At 36.3% G+C, this 21,194-nt stretch overlaps 1 long non-coding RNA gene across 1 annotated transcript in view; it reads left to right on the forward strand.

Annotated features, from left to right (window-relative positions):
* LOC116668077 overlaps positions 1-9,956 on the forward strand; it is a 42,464-nt gene extending 32,508 nt beyond the window's left edge. Inside the window, exon 3 of the long non-coding RNA XR_004325157.1 lies at positions 9,577-9,956. This is a non-coding gene — a long non-coding RNA (uncharacterized LOC116668077). The remainder of the gene's footprint in view (positions 1-9,576) is intronic.
* Positions 9,957-21,194: the final 11,238 nt, after the last annotated feature.

Below are 21,194 nucleotides of genomic sequence, written 5' to 3' on the forward strand. Positions count from 1 at the left end.
AGGGTTCTGTCCTCATGACCCAATCATCTCTCAAAAGCCCCACATCCAAAACTCATCACACTGGGGATTAGGTTCCAACATACGAATTTGGTGGGTTGCAAATATTCTGTCTACAGCAGTCCTCCTTCCAAGTTCTTGATTAGGGATAGGCAGTGAGCTAGAGGGTTTACATAATATCAGTTATAATTCTTTGCACATAGTGGATTCCCAATAAATGTTTATTAAATGAGAAGAGTAACAAATGATGAAACACCTATAGCAGACAGGAGTGTGTGTGTGTGTGTGTGTGTGTGTGTGTATTTTCAGTGGCTTCTTAACTGGCTTCTCCATTTCTGCCTTTGTCTTCATACAATCCATTCTAAATAAGCAGCCAGAGTGGTCCTATTACAAAAAGTCAGGTCATGTTCCCCTTTGGTTTCAACCCTCTGTGGCTAGCCATCTCACTCAGAGTGAAAGGCAAACTTCTAAACCTATAAAGCATTGCAGTCTGGCATATCACTTCTTTGACCTCATCTTGTGATACTCTCACCTGAGTCACTCTTCTCTAGGCACATTGGCTCCTTTCTGTTTCTCATAAATGCCCAGCATGCTCCTTCCTCAGGGCCTTTGCACTTGTTGTTCCATCTGCTTGAAAAGCTCTTCCCAACTAAACATATAAAGACTGCCTCTTTCCTTCCAGTGTTTATTAAAATGTCACCTTCTCAATGAGGCCTTCCTGGACCATTCTATTTAAAGTCACAGCTGCCCCTCTCCACCCCATTGCCTTTCCCTTTTATCACCATCTAACACACTGTGTATTTATTTGAGTTTATTTTATTTATTGTCTGCTTCCTCCCTAACACCTCTTTCCTGAAATAGAATGTAAACTCTATGAGGGCAGGGATTTTAATATATTTTATTCACTAATTTATTCTCCTTTGTCCAAAACATACATGGCACCTAGTAGGACCTCAAGAGATATTGGTTCAATGAATGACAAAAGGAATGTGTGTGTGTATGTGTGTGTGTGTATATGTGTGTGTGTGTGAGATCTTCAATAAGGTTGTTAGATGTCATATTAATAAGATTTTCAAGTGTTCATAAGCAAAGCCTCCATCTGAGACTTTTATTCTCTGTGTCTTCTTCAAAGCCTAGGCCAAAGCAGAATACTAGCAGAAAGGAATGGAACTGAGGCATCACTGTTCAGCTGGGTGGTTTAAATTGGACCAACTTAGTAATGGAAAAAGGGTCAAAAAAGGAACAAAATAGAGGAAGAAAAGAGTTAGGGAGTGAGTCTGTGCCAGGAGGGAAGAGATTCTAGCATTTCTGGTGTGGTATGAGGCAGTGGAAAGGACAGGGACTGGGGTGTCAGAAATTCCTGCACTCACATTCTGGCTTTCCGACTGAGTAAGCTGTGTGACTTTGGGCAAGCTCCTTGACTCTCTGAGGCTCCCACTTATAAAACAATAATGATGTCTACTTTGCAAGGTTGTTGTGAAAATTTACATAAAGTAATGTAAATAAAGAGCCTGGCATATCATAGATTTCAATAAATATTCTTGTCTTTTGCTGAGACCTCTTCCTCCTGGCTCCTACCTCCTTTGATTATATTAATATTTATTCATCCCTTTGTTGCTTTCTTTAAATCCCTGCCTACAACTTTAACCCTTTAATTCTCCTTAGTTACCCAGCTTGATTGTGCCTTGACTGATAAAGTAATTGGTTCCAGCGTGGCCCTAAAATTTATACTTCCCAAGTGAGATTCTGAGATTGGATATTCACAGATAAACTTCTCGTCAAGGGGATGAGAAAGAGGAAAAATGAAGTACTGGATGTTTAACCCTGTAATGAGTAGAAAACCGGAATGTCTCGGTGGTGGCTTTGAAGAGTGCCTCCTCTCCTGTAGTCACGGAGTAGACATGGTTCAGGGCCAGGGCTGGAGTCTGAGGGTCAAGAGGGGTGGGAGAGAGGTGTGTGATGCTCCTCTCATGGTGGGCACTGACCGCAGAGGCATTTGTGCCTCACTTACATGCCGCCAGAGGGCGTCCTGAGCAGAGGGCCCTCAGTAACCAGCCTGGCAAGATGACTGTCCGTCCGCCTTTTCCAGCTTGTGTTAGATCTGAGCACAAACACCGCTATGGCAGCAGTGGTGGAAGCTCAAAACATGTCCTTCCCCTCACTGGGGCTGATCCTTGACACAGTATCATTCCCCAGGGGTACCTGACATCCATGTGCTATGTGGGAATACACTGATTATGTCATTGCCCTTAACGTTAGTTTTAAGCACCTTTGTTGGGTGAGGAGATAAAGTTGGAAGATGTTTACTGCTCCTCAACGATGGGTTTCCATGTATTATTGTGACTGGTGGTCACAGGAGGAGTAATAATTGAGAGGGAGTGAGAAAGTGAGTCCTCTGCAGAGTGTTAAGCACTTCTGTTTTAAGCCTATACATTTTTGTTAGCTTAGATATTCTTTATAATAAGTATTTTAATCTACTTACTAATTTATAAATAAACATCTGAATTTTGAAATCTGCCCACTCTTTGACTAAGAAGTTTCACTCTAAGCAATTAGATTCATGAGATGTGTATTCATGTATCTCATATTTATTGAGAGCCTGTTATTTGTCAGGCATTGATTTGGCTTTTGGAATGTATCAGTAAATAAACAAAGCTCCCTCCCCGATGGAGCTTTCATTGTAGAGGAACAGAGAGAAAATAAAGAGTAGAGAAAATAAAAAGTAGGTTATTTAGTTTGTTAGAAAGTGATAGATGCTTTAAAAACATAGAGCAGGGTAAGTGTGGGGTCTGGGGAGCAGTTTGTGAAAGTAAATAGTTTTTAGCAAAGTTCCACTGAGCAGTTTCCATTGGAGGAAAGGTTTAAAGGTGGTAAGGGAGTTAGTCATGTGGATATTTGGTGAGAGAGAATATTCCAGGAAAAAGCAAAAGCCAAACAATAATTGCAAAATTGCCAGGCACAAACATCTTGGCATGTTTGGGGAACATCATGGAGGCTGGGGTGCTGCAGCTGAGTGAGGAAGGTGGTGAGGGGTGAAGGGAATGAAGAGAGAAGAGGAGAGGCCACAGAGAAGACACTGGAGATGCAAGAAACGACAAAGAAAACCATGTGAAAAGTCCGGGGACCTCAACTTGGTTAGAAGGAGGGAAATAAGATTAAAGATGACAAATTAGAAATAAAAACTATAGGTTCGTCAAAAGAATGAAATTTTTATTTCTGGAATGTGAGATATATAAAATATATTTATTATTAATGCAAAAAGGCAAAGGAAAGGCATATTTTCAGCTCCGCTCTAAAAAGTGGAATTCATTCTTGAAAGTTTCACCTGCTTTGAAATAATGAAATATATAGAAATGTAAGCATATTTCAACTGAAGTCTTCATGATGTAATATATGTAATAAAATAGCCAAATGATCAGCCTTGACAACCAAAGTGTAAATCAAATTTAGTATTTCTCAGCATCAGGCACTGTGAATTTATCACTGATACCTCAAAAATTCTCTTTTGGAAGTTTTATGTAGTTAAGAGTGTGGACTATGGATTAAAATTGCACTTTAGTTTAAATTCTGACTTTTTATTTGCCCTTAGGCAGGTTACTTTATCTCTCTGAGCCTCAACTTTCTCATCTATAAGAGGGTGATAGTATCTATTTTTTAATAGTTGTTATGAAGTTTATGTAATTTATTGCACATAGTAGATGCTCAACAAAAGATAGCTATTATTAATACTATTTTGTCTCCTCATCTGCCTTTTTAATCTCTGTGACTTATTCACATACAGATTTTCCCCTCTTGAATTATTTCTACCACGCTTTCTCTTAAATTCTCTCTTTTATAAAAATGAAACAATTTTATAATCACAAACTAGAAATGGCTTCAAGTAGAAAGTGAATGTATGATTATTTATTGCCAACAACAAAAGCTTAGCATTAATTCTGCTCAAACCAACATTTGGGATACATGTTCCAACATTTAAATAGACAAATATAAATGATTTCACTCAAAAGATCAACTCATTTAGCTAGCAACTAATTCATTCTGCTAGGTTGAACAAAGTATATTTCTCCTACAGTTACCATGTATTCCTAGTTTCAAACTGGAATACATATTTGAGGCATGTGGATAATAGGAGACAGACAGATATGTCCAAGGCCCTGGTGGATTTCTTTGCAGTTTAGCTGTTTGAATATCTAGTCTTGAAATTTGATAATTTCATGTTTTATAACTCAGAAATCTGGGAAATATTTGTCCGTAGATTTAAACATTTTTTTAAAAAAAGGTGTTTTTAAAATACCTTTTTTCTTTTCCGCAAGAGCTCACCAGTTTTCATTGATCTTGATCTGTTGTACTGCATATGGTTGCTTGTATATTAATCTCTGGGTATTGTATGGAGTGAAAAAGTTAGAAAGTACTGTCCTTATTGGTTAACTTCTTTTTTTTATACCATAGATTTTAACTCCTGGTACTTTGGGGGTTTTATTCTTCACAACATATTCTCTGTATGTAAGTAAGAATATAGCCAGTAAGAAATTGAAAGGATACATGCTTTATGCATAAATTTCTTCAACAAACAACTATGCCTATATTCACTCAATAAATCGTTATGGAAAACATACTATGTACTGGGCACAATTCTAAGTGCTCAAATTCAGCAGTGAACAAAACAAAGATCTTATATTACATGCTTCATAGTAAATTATTGTAGAATTTTGGAGTTTTATAGCTATAGGGGATGTAGAAGATACAGTAAAATATACTAATTTTACAACCAAATAGACTTATAACAGTGAGCTTAAGTAACTTCCCACAAGGCCACCCAATTAATATCAGAACATGAAGTAAAAGTTGTTTTGAGACAGGAAGGAAGAGCGCAGGGCACAGACATTCAAGAAATAACACAGCAATTATCAATGACGGAATATCCTTGGTGGCAGAATAAATTTGGTGGTGGAAAATTAAACTCCCAACAGGACTTGAGTCCCAAGATGGCAAGAGATTTGACTTCTAGTAGACCTTGAGCTTCATTATGCAGTCATTGTAATACCTTAGCATGGTAAGTGGCACTTCCACAGGCACCATGACAGTCCTGGGTCTAACCATAGAAGGTCAAAAAGTGGGCAGGGCCCAATTCCTGGGAATCCCAGCCTCTTCCCTAAAGTTGTTAGAGTAATCCTCCCACTTGTTAGCATATTAAGCTACCGAGCACATAAAAACTAGCAACACCACGCCTCACGGCATCTTGCTCCCTTCTATTCTGAGACTGCCCTGCACTCTATGAAGTGTGTATCTATTGAGCACCTGACCCCCACATCTTGAGTTAAGGTGGCCAAGGAGTGGCCTTTCTCTTGCCTTCTGGAACAGCCTGCACTCTATAAATCATGTATCTCTCTGAATACATCTACCTTTACTCAACTGTGGCTCACTCTTGAATTCTTTCCTGCGCAAAGCCAAGGACCCACACTTGACGGGCGCATCCCAGGGACTCAACAGAGACTTGGGACAAGGCCCTCCTCTTGCCCCACATTCATTTTTCTGTATCAGCTTGATGATTTTTACTACCTCATCTGATCACTGGTTCTTGCTGTGAATACAGAAGAAGAAACTAAACGTCCTTGTATGTGTATCTTGGGATCCTGTGCCTTTCCTAGGACATGACAGAAAGGTTAAATTTCAGATGTTTATGTTTAGGGTGGCTTTGCAATTTGTGGTTATTTTTATTATGGTTTTTATCCATCTGTCCTAAAATCTGTTCACCCAGCCCAGGCCAATTACCATGATAAAAACACCATTGTTGGTGATATTTGTGGTGGAGAGAATGAATTCTGATTCATATTGATTGTCTCCTAACTGATTAACATTGAGCTTAATTTATTCCAGGATTTAGATGGTTGCCCCTTGTAAAGTTGGCTATTTCTTTAGAATCAATGATTTACCTTGCCATTAAAATGCCCAGATTGCGAGACAGGCCTTCAGCCTTCAGAATAAGACAATTCAAGGTTAAGGTGGCCAAGGAGTAGCCTTTAATTCAGGTATTTTGGGCTACACTCCTGGGAAGTGAATACAGAAGAGAACTCTGAGGGACTTAATTTTTAATAATCTAACGCATTAGTAATCATCTTGGGTATATACTTTCAGTCCTGCCAGAAACTCAGAAATGAATTTGGCAGAAGGAAGGAGCAGACTAAGTGACACAGTGCTTCATCATTACATTGTCAGATACAAGTGAAAGCTCAGAGAACTGGTATTTTACCATTTAATATAATTTCATCAGTAAACAGGAGGTGCCAGAAAATGAATGTTTATAGCCCTGGAAGACGGTGGGTGATTTAAATTTACTGCCTTCTTAAGTTCAGTTTTAGTCATATTTTGTCAGGAAAAAAGTGGAGACATGCATTAACCTTTATTAGTATACAGTGAAATAAAAAAGCACTTCCTTTCTAAAACCTCATTACAGCAACTTTAGTAGATATTACACAGAAAGACCTGTGTTTGCAAATATATTGTCACTGGAAATGAATGGAAGGCATCACAATAGTCTTTTGCAAAAGATTAATTGGCGTTATAGACTAAGTCAAATGACAGACTTTGTCAAGCACCAATCTCCAGATTCTCATTTTTCTGTTAACCTGGCCCACTCTTCCACATACTTGAGGGAAGTATACAAGTGGAAACTACAGCTTAGCAGAAGAATATATCTAATCACTGGAAGTTGTCTTTCAGTGAGACCTTGAGAGTATCTTTTGACCATGATCCTCCCTGGACTTTCTCTCTGGGAACTGACACAGAAATCTCTTTCTGTGACTTTCTTATTTAAAGAAGTTAAAGGAGTTTACAAAGCCAGAAGGAAGCTATTTAACCCTTGACCTTTAGTAGTGCAAAAAAGAATATGAGTTATTTGATATTGATTTTTAAGTGTATTTTTCTTTTCCTTAAATAACTTAGTTTAGGAAAATAATAGCAACCATAAAATAAGAAGTGACTAGTGTATAAGCCTTTGGAAGACAATTTTCCCTTGCCGACCTCTCCCTCGAGGGCAAAATTTCAGAGTGATGTTCACACTAGTGTTCTAGAAATTAAGGAGCAAAAGTTAACCACTAATGTGACAATGCCGTAGAATGCAGATGCTTTCTTAAGTGGGAAGGTCAGTATGTCTAAGTGGCCTGATATATATTCAAAAGGTTTCTTTCAAATAACTTTGTTTATCAAGTAGTTTTTGTTTGTCCTTGCTGGTTCTCTTTAATGTATGCAGTTGGAGTGGGGAAGGCTGGCTGTGAGATTACAGAGCGCAATTAGTCCTATACTGACCTGAGTGAAGAAGCAGCCTAGGAGTTTGAGCAGGCATTCAAATTTTGTCTCTTTCATTGTGTATGTTTGGGGAAGTAACTCAACTTCTTTAAGCTTCATTTTTTATTTAATTGTCTAATGGAAATAATAGTAACTACTTTTCAGGGTTGTTTTGAGAATAATGCATGAATATAAATAATGAATATAAAGTGCTTAGCATAGTTTCTGACAATAGCAAATCATGGATTTACTAGATTTGCCCATGAGAAAGCTAAATTTTATTATCATATTCACAATTAGTTTCAATGGACAAATCTCTATCTTTTTTTTTTTTCTTTTTGCCTACTACGTGCTAAGTACTGTGTTCACGCTCAGGGCACAACAGTAGACTACAGAAAAGAGAGCTCTTGGGCCAGATGGCAACAATAGTAAAGACAGGAGGGAGTATGCTATGGCAGGTGTCCTGATTTTGACAATTCATGAGAGACTCACTCTTTTCCTCATTTCAAGAAGAGCTTTTATTGACCTCTTGGCTGGAGTAATTGTATATGCCTAGACTAAGGTTGGGTTTGATACCCTTGTAGCAAAATTATTACTGAAATTCCATGATGCTTTGGTATCTAACTCAATGTTATGAAATTCATTTCCCAGCTTGTGTAGTTAATGAATCAGGGCTTACTTAGAAATTCTGGGTAATCATTTCGTGGCAAGTTGACGTTACTGTGATAGTCTCCTTTGGATCACTATGGAAATTTGAAATGCAGACAGAACCTCACTACAGAATGGTATTAATACATTTACTTAATGTTTAACAAGACAGTGCCATTCATATATAAAACTGGACAACTCCAGGACTCCACATTCTTGATCTTGTGAATATGACTCCAAAGCTGAATTTGTGGTGACATATTTTCTATTTAAATTTTTTTTTCTCACAAGCTACCTTCCTGAGGCTCACTTTAGCAGTCTTCTAGTGGCATTCTACTTATACCCACTGCCAGTAAGTTGCCATTAATCGGAGTTGTCTCAGAGGTAAGGCCCTGACTTGGGCCAAACAATGAGCAATAGTGTCAAATATGAATAGATATGAGGAAAATACTGTTATCGATTTTATTAAAACTAAGAAAAAAACATTGTATTTACTTTGTTCTAGGCATGAATAACTGGAAGTGATAGTAAGAATTTTCTTTGACTTCAGTCATATATGTATACTTTTCATCTTGCTCTGTGCATTAGAACTTGTATTCATCCTCTAAAAAAGCAAATAATAATTTTCCCATTTAAAAAATTCAACAGTTTCAGTATGGAGATTCCTCAAAAGGCTAGGAATAGTCTTACCATATGACCCAGTAATCCCGCTCCTGGGCATATATCCAGAATGAACCCTACTTCAAAAAGACACCTGCACCCCAATGTTCATAGCAGCACTATTTACAATAGCCAAGACATGGAAACAGCCTAAATGTCCACCAACAGATGACTGGATAAAGAAGATGTGGTATATTTATACAATGGAATACTATTCAGCCATAAAACCTGACAACATAATGCCATTTGCAGCAACAGGGATGTTCCGGGAGAATGTCATTCTAAGTGAAGTAAGCCAGAAAGAGAAAGAAAAATACCATATGAGATCGCTCATATGTGGAATCTAAAAAAACAAAAACAAAAAAACAAAGCATAAATACAAAATAGAAACAGACTCATAGACATAGAATACAAACTTGTGGTTGCCAAGGGGGCAGAGGGTGGGAAGGGATAGACGGGATTTCAAAATTGTAGAACAGATAAACAAGATTATACTGTATAGCACAGGGAAATATATACAAGATCTTGTAGTAGCTCACAGTGAAAAAAAATGTGACAATGAATATATGAATGTTCATGTATAACTGAAAATTGTGCTCTACACTGGAATTTGACACAACATTGTAAAATGACTGTAACTCAATAAAAAATTGTTTAAAAAATAAAAAAAATTAAAAATTCAACAGTTTCAATGATTGACCTTCAAAAAATAGTTTTTTAAACCATACTATCCTGAAAAAATTCTAGCAGAATGTAAAGAAATTTGAAGTTTCAGTTTTATAAGGTATATCATAAGTAGATGTAAAACTTTACTTAGACTAGTTTTTTAATATGACCTAGTTTTAAGAAATTAAAAGTTAATACATAAATATGATGAAGCTCCCTGTTACTGAATACTGTCATTCCTCATCTCTTCCCTTTTCTCCTCCTCTTCCCACCTCTGCCAACTATCGTGCTTCTTTCAGTTTTTTCTGTGGCTCTTTCTAGGAATGTTTGGCCTGGCCTTATGAAGACAGTATGTGTAGGTGCTCCCGCCACGCTGTGTCTGCAAGTTATCTCAATCCAAGCAGCAGACGTGTGAGTAAAGTTACTTCTGATTCCAACCCCCTACTGCTGAATCACCCCCACTTGTTCCAATCTTTCTAGAAACAACACACCATCATTGCGCCTGCATGCCTGACCCATGGATTTCAGGAACATCATGAAATGTTTATCTCACGTTGCTAAGTATTGGAGTTGTTTATTATGCTGCAGGAATTGGACAGTATGTTTTAGTACCTGATAAGGCTAGAACCCACTTGTTAATCTTTTTCAGGAACTTTTTGGTTACTCTTGCTATCTTTTCAAAGCCTTTTAGAAACACTGTAATCCCCTCAAAGCCCCTTTTCTATCACCATTACCACTAAGCATATATATGTATATAAACACAATATATATGTAATTTTTTAGGTTGACTTAAAAATGATAGAATATTATAATCTTGAGAACTTTTCTGTTCAGAAACAGGATATATATTTCTATTTATAAAAATTTTAAACTGTCCCTCAGTAAAATATAAAATTTTCAGTCATATAAATCTTTCACATTATCTGTTGTGGTTATTCTTAAGAACTGTATCTTTTTATTACTATTATACATTGGATATTTCTTCCATTATATTTGTAAGTAGTTATTATTTGTATATTTTAAAACCATTGACTTATAGTAATGTGGCAGGGTCCACCTTAATGAATTTTGTAATTGCTTCTTATGGATATTTAGTTGCTTCTCAATCTATCTATCTAAATCAATGTTAAAGTAGGACCTCATTTTATCGTTTCTTTTTTTTGAATCAAGAATATATGCTGAATTTTATCAATGCCTCTTTGACATCTATGGAGATGATCATGTAACTCTTCTCCTTGAATCTATTAACATGGTGAATAGTATTAAAATTTTTCGCTATTCATGCATTTATTCATCAGCTTAGTACATATTTACTTAACATGAGAAGCACGGTTCTAGGTATTGAGGATACAGATGAATTTAGGAAATCTAGATATTGGATTTATTGTGGCATGAATCTCATTGGGTTATGGAAAAATCATTCCTTAATATATTACTGTATTTTATTTGCCAGTGTTTCATTTAAGATTTTGGGGGTAATTTCCCAAATTAGAGAAGTCTGTAGTTTCCTGTTTTTATGCTGTCTTCTTGGGTTTTGGTGTCAATGTCAATCTGGCTTTGGAAACATAATTTGAAAACATAATTTTGTTTTTTCCAAAGTGTCCTCTCTGAATGTCTGCTTGTTTATCTGCATTTATTTTCTTTCTTTTCTTTCCCTTCTTCCATCCTTCCCTGCTTCCATCCTTCCCTTCTTCTCTTTTTACTTTTTAAAGCTTATTTTTCTCTCCTTCTCTATCATTCTCCTTTTCCTTATAGCCTTTGCTTTTATGTCTGCTTCTAGAATTGACAATTGTTATGAACAACACACTAGCTGCTAAGCTACGTAATAGATTCTTATAATAAAATACATATACAAAAAGATGATTAAAGTTAAACAATTAAGGCAGAACAAAACCAGTTAGAAAATATGTACCAGTCATTTTGGTCAAGTTAATGATCACAACTATGCATTAATTTTTGACTTTTGAAACTGACAATTCTGTTTGCCTCTGGGAGTCTATCTGAAACAGTTATCATGTATGTATTCAAAGACGTACTTATTTAAGTGTGTTCTCTGGAAACAACCTGTCTTCTCATACAGAAGTACAGGGAATAGCTATAACTATTTAAATGACTGAGACAGTTCTATAGTATGTGTGTAGATAGATCAATATGGGACAACCTTTAAGATGCATCATTACATGGAACAATCAGATATATTTTTGCTTGTATAAAAGAAATATTGTTGAGTGAACATATGGGTGGATGAATAAAGGTAGGTAGGTATGTAAGTATGAATCAGTACATTGCTTTTACTATTTTGCTAGACCCTAGGAAAATCTTTGGGAAATCAATTTCCAAATCTTTCCAGAGTTAGAAAAAATTTAATTATATGTCTCATAGATTTTGTGGTTATGAAATTCCGTGTTTGCTTCTTGGGACTAAGGATTATAGTGTGTAGCAGTGACAATGCCACATAATTTTCTCTTTCTGGACACACTGGAAAGCTATATTTTTTAGTCTTCCATGAAGTTAAATTGGGGCTATGGAATGTGGGCAGAAATGATTTAAGTCACTTTTAGTTCTGATCTTTTATTCCATTTATGCTAGCTTGCTCTTCATGGCAACTATAAGGTTCATATCTTCCTAACGGAGTACCTAATGAGAGTCCCTGAATCATCTTTTGGAGGAGGCTTGATCAACCAACACACATTGATATAAGCTACAAATAAACTTCAGTGTCATAAAATGAGATTGTGGGGTTACTTGTTGCTGTAGCATAGCCTAGCTCATCCTGACCAATATGTACTGAGATGGTTTCCTTTAGAATTGAGTACTTTCAAGTTTGTACGGTAGGAGAAAGGCTTTGATTAAGAAGTCAGTATGCAAAAGAAACCAATAAATAGAGATTTAGTAGAGAGAAGATTTGGGTAAAATTATTCTGCTTTAGAAATTCTGGGAATTTTAGATTGGAATTATGACTTTTTATGGGAAAAATTTTATCTGGAGCATATCTGAATTTACAGCATGACCAGGAGAATAGATTTTAAGTATGAAACCATCAGCCTTTTCCAGAGGGCTCTTCTTTCTGCCATCTAAGACCAGACTTAGAAATGATTTGAAATGCTAGAAGCATCTCTGAGGAGTTAACTTGGAGGAAATAAAGCATTTAAGATTTGTTATTTGAAATATGAGCAAGTATAAAAATTTTTCCTTTATTATAGCAATTCCTGATTACAAATTTAAATAAACTACTTAATAAAGTTAAAGTTAAAATTATTTAAAAAATTTTTACAATTATAAAAACAATTACATATAAGAAAATAAAACAACACATACTGAACAAGGCTCTTAATCTGAACATAAAATGTCTGAAAGTCATAAGGCAAGGAAATAAACTTGATGATGAGGAGGAGGTAAAGGAGGAGCAAAAAGGGAAAAAGCAGAGATATTTTGTTGGATAATCAGACTATCTACGTTTTAGTCACAGTCTCAAGCCATTGAACCAGAAGCACATAACAACAACAACAATAACAACAACAACAGCAACAACAACAAAAATGTGCATTTGTGTAGTTTGCTAGATGCCCCTCTTTTCCTCTTTCAGAAGGCAATGCCCTCTGACCTATGGTAAGCACAATGCCTAGTCTTCCTTTCCTACCTGTGTCCTCTCTCTGGAGGGCTCTTCCAGTGTGTAAACCTGTCCCACCACTCCTGATTTTGCTGTGGGCTTGCTTCTTGCACCACTAACCACTGACTTGCACTCCAAGTGATATATTTGTGCCTTATCTCTATGAGAAACCAGAGGCAGATGGAGAAATATATCCCTTTAGCATTCCCAAGACTAGCACATTCCATTGTGCAAATATATAATTATTGGTCTACTGAGGGATTAATGCCATTTCAAATGGGAATTAAAATGTAGGAGCAAAACTATTAGATTCCTAGATAATTTGGTTTATCTCTGGAGTCGTAAAAGGTATGTAGACTTAGGTCTTTCAAAAGGAAATGCGTATGGGTAATACCGTACTTTTTTTTTTTTTATTTAAGTATAGTTGACATACAGTACTATGTGCCCTGCATCTGAAAAAGCCTACCAGAATCTTGAGAGGTTTACATTGAGCGTTAGTGCCAGTTGCTTATGCAACCATCACAATAACAAGCTCCCCACCAGAACAAAGAAACGTTCGTGGCCCCAAATAACTCCTCTGATGACCATCAGGGACACATAAGTTTACTTTAACCAGTGGACAGTCATTCAGCTTTACCTCAGGCTTTCACAAGCAGTTATGTTTTCTCAAAGAAATGTTGTAATTAAGAAATTACAGTAAAACAAGATAAATCAGAACAACAAAAACACAACATTATTGAGCTCTGTGTGTCACATTATCTTAATTATAGCTCAATAAATTCCCTTCCAAAGTAAAGTTAAAATGAACTGGAAGAACACATCTGATTATCTGGTCTAACCACATAACTTTATACATGAGGAGATTGAAACTAAGAAGCATAATGGCCTTACTTAAGGTCACATAGGAAATGGTAAGTTCAGGTCTGACATGCAGATACCCTGATATGAATCCGGTCTGCCTGGACGTATCAACGAGGCAAACGTGTACGCTGACTGCGAGATCTCTTTCTAATCCCCAGGCCCTAAAACAGTACACCTGATCAGATTTGGTTTCTTCTGGAGTATCATGTCCTTTTTTTTTTTTTTTTTTTAAAGTGAATGAGCTAGTTAATTAATACATCCTTAATACATAAACTTATTATTTTGTATGTCATGTGCCATGAAGTATGTTACACACTGCTGTACTTAGTAGGACAAAAATCAAAACAAAAGACCAAACTGTGAGTTTTAAGGACATGAAAAAGGATATATAGTCCCTTTCTTAATAAAGGTAACTGGTTAATTCAGCAAACATTATAGCATCCTTGCTGTGTGCCAGACACGATTGCAGGTTCTGGGGAATATATCTGTGAGCAAGGTCAAGCCTGTGATGTCTGGTATATACAATCTAGGGGTGAGGCAAACAGGAACAAGTAGTTATGAAACAGTTAGTGCTATTAAAAAGTAAAAGCAAAAAGGTCCCTGAGGGTACCCAGGAAGAAACAGACTTGGAGTGGTGGGGAGGTGAGGGAAGTTCTCTGGAGCAAGGAATGCAAAACAAATGTCTAACAGGTTATGACTTAAAAGGCAGAGGTTCTTTTGTAAAATTAAATTTGAGCAGATGACATAAGATAGTATTTGCTTTCCAATTTGAAATGGTTCTCACTATCTACTGAAATGATTTGCTAAAAGTCTTTTAAAAAATGGGTAATCGTAGTTTTAATCCAATACTCTACTACTTTGAGTCTGTCACAAGATAATACTCTAAAAAAAGAAAAGAAACAATTTATAGTCTTGAATATCTTTATGATAGTGAAGAAATATTGAAAACAAAGTAAATGTTTACTAGTAGAGGAAATGTTAGGTAATTTTGTTATACCTTTGCTATTATTAGAAATGATGGTTATGAAAAATGGCCTTTCTGCTTGTCACAGGAGGTAGAAACAGGGGAAGAAGATGACAGAGGACAAGAAAAAGACAAGAAGGCCCAGGATAAAGCAAAGCATTTAAGCCAGAATAAATCTGAGTTTTCCCTGAACATTGAAGCTTTTTGTTCATCTTAAATAGTGGTTTTCAAAAGTAATTTTTGGAAGGGAACTATCTTTAATGAAAAATGGTATCATCTGTAAACATCCCACATGTAAAACTTACAAATATATAAAATCAATGTATAATTAATAATAACTGATTTCAAAAATTCAAATTTTTAGCACTTACTTAAAAGAAGGTAATTAATAAGATCAGGGAGACAGTTTTGATGGTTCAGTAACCTGACATTGGATTTTATGGGTGACAGTTGCCATCTTCTGTTAGTCTCAGCTTCCATTTTGTTTCTTTAGTTTTGCTTTGGTTGTAGTATATGAATAAATGTCTGATTCTTCCCAGTGAGTAGTAAAACTTTATAGAAGCAAACATATTCAATTCATAAAAAGAACAGTACAAGGACTAATCAATGACACACTTAAAAGAACGTTAAATAGGTGCTTAGAGCTGGCAGAAAGATCTGTATTCTGACACTAAACAAAGGCAAAGTAATTTGACAGCCCTTATTATGTTGGTATCCTCCAATATGTTGAAAATTTGGTGCATAGCACATTTGAGTAAGCATATTGCAGTTTGTTTCAATGTTTAATATAGTTTAAAAGTACATATATATATACTGTATACATAAATGAAATATAATCAGTTATATACTCTCTGAAGATGGAAATTATTCATACATTGCACCTGATTTGAATGGTTGTTTTTGTAAGTATTATAGCATGTGTTTTCTTTGCCAGAAAATGATACTTATTATAAATAAGATGTAGATAATTTGAGGACAAGTTTTGGAGAGGGCTATTCTGAAAAACTGTAGTCCTATAAACCATTGTACTTTCTCCCCAGATTCCTGTCTCCAGTACACATAATAAATGTCAAGTGAGGTAATAAACCTATGGATATTTATGGAGAGAGCAAAGTGAACTTGAGGAGCAAGGATACATTTATGTTAACGAACAGAAAGGATTGGAGTTTGTCTGTGAAGGTGAAGGGGAAAGGATTGGGAAGGGGATCTCAGAGACTGGAGAATGGCACACAAAAAGGTGGAATGGTCTGACTTAGGTAGAGTAATGGCATGGGACCTTGGTATGGTTTTCTTCACATTCTTTGTGATTTCGTTTCAGTGAGCTTCTTGGAACAGAAGGAATTTGGAAATAATTACAACTATTTCTTCTTCAAATATCTTTAGTGCTACCCGCTGCTGCCTGTCAGCTCTAAGAATCCAACTACATTCATGTTAGATTGTTTAGTATTGTCCTCTAGGCAGCACCAGCTAAATAATTTGAAGGGCCCAAGTGCAAAATTAAAATGAGTGAACCTCATTCAAAAATTGTTAAGAATTTCAAGAGGCAACAGCAGAACATTAAACAAAGTGAAGGCTCCTTCTGAATGTAGAGCTTATGTGACAGGAAAGGTTGCACACCTGTGAAGACTGCCCTGCCTGTAGGTAACTGAGATTTTTTCATGTTATTTCAGTCATTTTTTCTCATTCTTCATCTTGGATAGTTTCTGTTGTTTTCTGCAGTGTCTAATCTGCTGTTAAGTCCATCCAATTGATTTTTTATTTTGGGTATTGTGTTCTTAGCTCTCCAAGTACCATTCAGTTATTTGATACGTCTACCACTTCTCATTATGCTCATATTTTCCTTAATCAAGGATTTATAGGAATACATGAACATGATGAGAATATATATATATGTGTGTGTGTGTATATATATAGTTTTAAAATCCTTGTCTAATAATGTTATTATCTCTGTCATTTCTTGATCTGTTTTTATTAACTGATTTTTCTGTTTGTCACAGGTTACATTTTCCTGCTTCTTTGCCTGTTAACGATTATTTTAGTGGATGCTGAACATCATGAATGCTGTGCTGTCTTCCTATAAAGGATGTTGAGTTTTGTTTTGATAGGCAGTCAGTTTACTGCCAAGTTCACTTGATCCTGTTGGGCTTTGTTTTAGGCTTTGTTAGAGCAGGTCTAGAGTGACGCTTGTTCTAGGATTGGAGTAAATGTACTCCTAAAGTATGTCCTCTCTGAAATTTCAGCTAAATGTTTGAGATGTTCTGGCTGGTCAGAAAACTAGTATCTCTCAACACTGTGAACCCTCCAGAGTCTCTGTTCATCTCAAGAAACCCCTGCGGCTGTTCTTTGTAAGACCTCGTAGAGTCGTCCTGCGTATATCCAGCTTAGCATTCAGCCAAAACTCAAAGGACCCCTGTGAAGATTCCCTGAGCATCTTCTCTGCACAAAGAAGGACCTGTCCCTGGGCTCCTTCTCCACAGGTTCTAAACATGCGAGCATTCCCACGCTGGGACCTTTGTCATTGCTTTCTAGGCTCCACTTTGTGCCATGCCTTGGAAAAGGCAGAAAGGCAGAAAACCTGGACGAATGCCAAGTTCCTCTCTAGTGTTCCCCTTCTCTTAAGGATGACTACTCTTATCTGCAGGTTGCTCAATGCCAGTTTTATTCTGTCTGATGTAAGTGTGGCTACCCCTGCTTTCTTTCAGTTTCTATTTACATGGAATCTCTTTTTCCATCCCTTCAGTTTCAGTCTATGTGTGCCTTTTTTTTTTTTTTTTGAAGTGAGTCTCTTGTAGGCAGCAGATAGTTTGGTTTTGTTCTTTTATCCATTCTGCCACTTTAAGTCTTTTGATTGGAAAGTTTAGTTCATCTATGTTTAAAGTAATTATTGGTGGGTTTGGACTTACTGTTGACATTTTATTAATTGACTGTTGGTTGTATTGTAATTCTTTTGTTTCTGTCTTCTCTTTATCTCTTCCTTTGTGATTTGATGATTTTCTTTTGTGATATGCTTTGATTCTTTTATCTTTTGTGTATCTACTATAGGTTTTTGCTTCGTGGTTATCATGAGGCTGACATAAAACATCTTATATTTATAACAGACTCTTTGAAGCTGGTTACAACTTAACTTTGAATGCATATAAAAGCTCTACATTTTTACAGTCCACCTCCCACATTATGTCAGTTTTTCTATAAAGAAAAAACCACTTCCCAGGCTTGGTGGCGCGGTCCCCTGTAGGGGATAAATCTCATCAATTAGCCCAGCCTGTGCTCCTGGTAGTCTCTCAAACCTCTGTGATTGTACAAGCCATTTTATTCTTAGTGGCCCGCAGAAGTTGAAGGTATATGAAGACCAATCAGTGTCCCAAAGGGGAGGATCATAGTCAGCATCTAGATGCAGACCTGTTTCAAACTAGACCCTCAGGCAGCAGCTGGGAAGGTATGTAATTAGGCCCCTCCAGGGGGAAACTGGGAAGTGGATGTTTTTTTGGCTGCTCTTTCTGTGCTAGCGCCAGGTGTACATCTGCGGAGGTGGGGGATGCTCCTGAACCTGTTAACAACTTCTTTGTCTGCTACAGTCCTGTGGGACTCCTGAATGAAAGTCCCACCATATACCTTTTCTACTCTTTTACTGATTTCTACTGGGGAAATTCCTTAAAAATTTCTTGTACCTGAATCTTAGCCTGTGCCCTTAGGTGAGAAGAATTCCCCAGGAGAGTCAATGAGTCAATAAAGATAAAGGGTCTGTTTCATTGTGAACTTTGCCAAAGATGGCAAAGCATCAGAAGTATTAATGCTTCTATTGCTGTTGGATTGAGTCACATTAACTCCAGATGATCTCAGTCAGTATAGTTTAGGAAGCTTATGGAGTTCACTCAATAGATATGGCAAAAGAGGAGGTAAAGAAATACCTCAGATTTGGTTTTTTTCTTAAAGGATGAACTCATCATGGCAGGTGACAGATGTTATATAAAAAGCCTCTTACAGATTACTTTAAAAGCAGTGGTTGGACTCATCTGGGGAGCTTTTAAAATTCCCATGCCCAGGCCCTACTCCATATCAATTAAATCGGATTCTCTGGGATTGGGACCAGATTGATTTATTGAAATTTGAGGGTGGAAAAAATATTTTTTAATAGACTGCATTAATTTACAGGGCACGTGATTTAAAATAAATATATAACTAAATAAATCAAGTATGCATGTATTTGACTTTTAAAGTTTATATTTTTATTAGTACACATACTTTCAATTGGCCCTTATCCTCATTTTTATTGCATTTGTATTCCCATTTGGGTGTTGAAAGATTATTTTATATTCTGACATTTTCTGGGTTGTCTTATGTTCGGGCATAAGTGGTAATTTCATTAAGCTTTAGTTTTCTTAACGTGTAATAGGGAATAAGATAGCACCTATTCCTTAGGTGTACTATGGGAATGAAATGAGATAATGAACATAAGTTGTTTAGTATAGTGCCTGGAATATAGTTATTATTCAATAATTATATATATATAATGTATTTTTTTTCTTTAAAAGCTTGTGTAAGGATGGAATTGAAGAAAACATTGGTAGAGTTAAATTTTTTGCAAGGGTTGGAAAACTGTTAGCATTCAGATAATTGAAGTGGTTCTATTATTTCTGCATGCAAACATAGGACACATTCTTCATTGTGTATTATTTTTGGGAAAATGTGATTGTTCTATTATTCTTCCCACTGGCTAGGAAAACGCAGCTGAAATAATGAGTTTGTTGCTCTGTGAAGAGGAGACTATTAATTCTTACTGTAAGCTTGAGAGAAAGGATATAAGATGCATCACTTTTGGGAAAATATATTAAATTTTGTATAATTGATCTTGGAAACAATTTATCTTGCCTCTCTATCAGCAAGATCAGCCTCCTCTAAAAGGCCCTAACAATGACTTTTAAGACACAAAACATCACTTCTGCATCTAAATTTTGACTAAAAAATTATAACTGTGTATTTTTATTATTAACAATTATATTCAGTTATGTAATACTAACTCACTAATTGTATAATTATGTCAACAGTTATATTTCTATATTAACAATTTATTCTGAACCTAACTAGTTTACCTCTTAAAACTTTCATCAAGATAACTTTTAAAAGTCATGTAAAAGCTTTTGTATAAAAAAAAACTCAAAGTATGTTCTGTATAGTAACAATGTATCTTATTTGCTCATTCATTCACTCACTGGTTTTCAATGTCAACAATGTGAAAGAATGTTGTTTGCGCCACAAAAAATGCATAATTATGGTCCCTTTTCTCAAAGAATGTGGAGAACTTTTTTAATCTCCCCACTGAAGTAGACTGCTTCTTCAACACAGTTGCCCTCTATCGCGTTGCTCAATATTTCTCTTCATAACATTCCTGAAAATATATAAGCTCCTTGAGTGCAGGTGGTCTTCCCCCTAGAACAGCACCTGACACTAGGAGGTACTCAGTAGATATCTGTTGACAGATGCCTGTATTAGTATCTGTCTATGAGGTAGATATTTTTAATGTTGCCTTTTTACAATTGGGAAAAGAGGTGCAGAGTGTTTAAGTTATTTGAAGTCACATGTTAGAACTGGGATTTGATCCCTATTATGTGAAGATGCACAAATAGTCGTGCAAAGGCACAAAAGATTAGGAATGGTGACTAATTCTTTTTGATTGCATTATAGGTAATGAGTAGGAAATAATGCGTAAGATGTAAGTTGCTTCACATATTAGAAGGTCTTAAACACCAAGCTGAAAAGTTTGGACTTGATTCAGAAAGCAGAAGGGAAGGATTTTTAGAGCATACTCTGCTTTTACTGCTTTGTCTTTGCACATACTAATCTCATTGCCCAGTTCCCTTCTGTCCACTTCTTCATCTCCTTTAGTGAGTATTGAAACCCAACATTTCATATTCCTGTGGTAAATAATTCTGGGACTGGATATCTTTTCTTGTCCCTGTATTAAATAGTACTGAGAACAAGCCAAAATAACTTAGCTACTTGCTCCAGGAAATACATGCTCCTGGAAGATAAGTCTATGCTGAGACTATTTTAGCTATAAGAACTAGCTAAAATAATTTACTTACCAAGACAGACCAGCTGCATCATCTATACTGGCTTCAAAACCAATCCACAATTATGCCATAAACTCTGCCCATTTCTATCTAGTTCCCTGCCTTCCTAGACCCACCTTAAAGGCACTGAGCCCAGGTCTCAAAATCCTCTATCTTTCCCTGCCTTCATTCTTCTGAGATACTATTAAACTTTTGTCAAGGTGGTGTTATCCCTTACTGCAGTAAAATCTGGTAAGTTTAGCTTTGTGTGATCTTCAGATTTTTCTGATGGACTTTTAGGGAACTGACAGTTGACAGTTTATGCCCGCTTTTTGTAATACTCAGCCGAAGCATCATTTGCCTTGGTAAGCCTGAGATGTCCCCTTTGGTTCCTTGCCCAGCTAGAGTTAATGCTCCCCTCCTGTGCTCCCATACCTCCTTGTACACACTGCTA

This window comes from Camelus ferus, chromosome 13 (assembly GCF_009834535.1).
Source record: "Camelus ferus isolate YT-003-E chromosome 13, BCGSAC_Cfer_1.0, whole genome shotgun sequence".
NCBI classification, from domain to species: Eukaryota; Metazoa; Chordata; class Mammalia; order Artiodactyla; family Camelidae; genus Camelus; species Camelus ferus.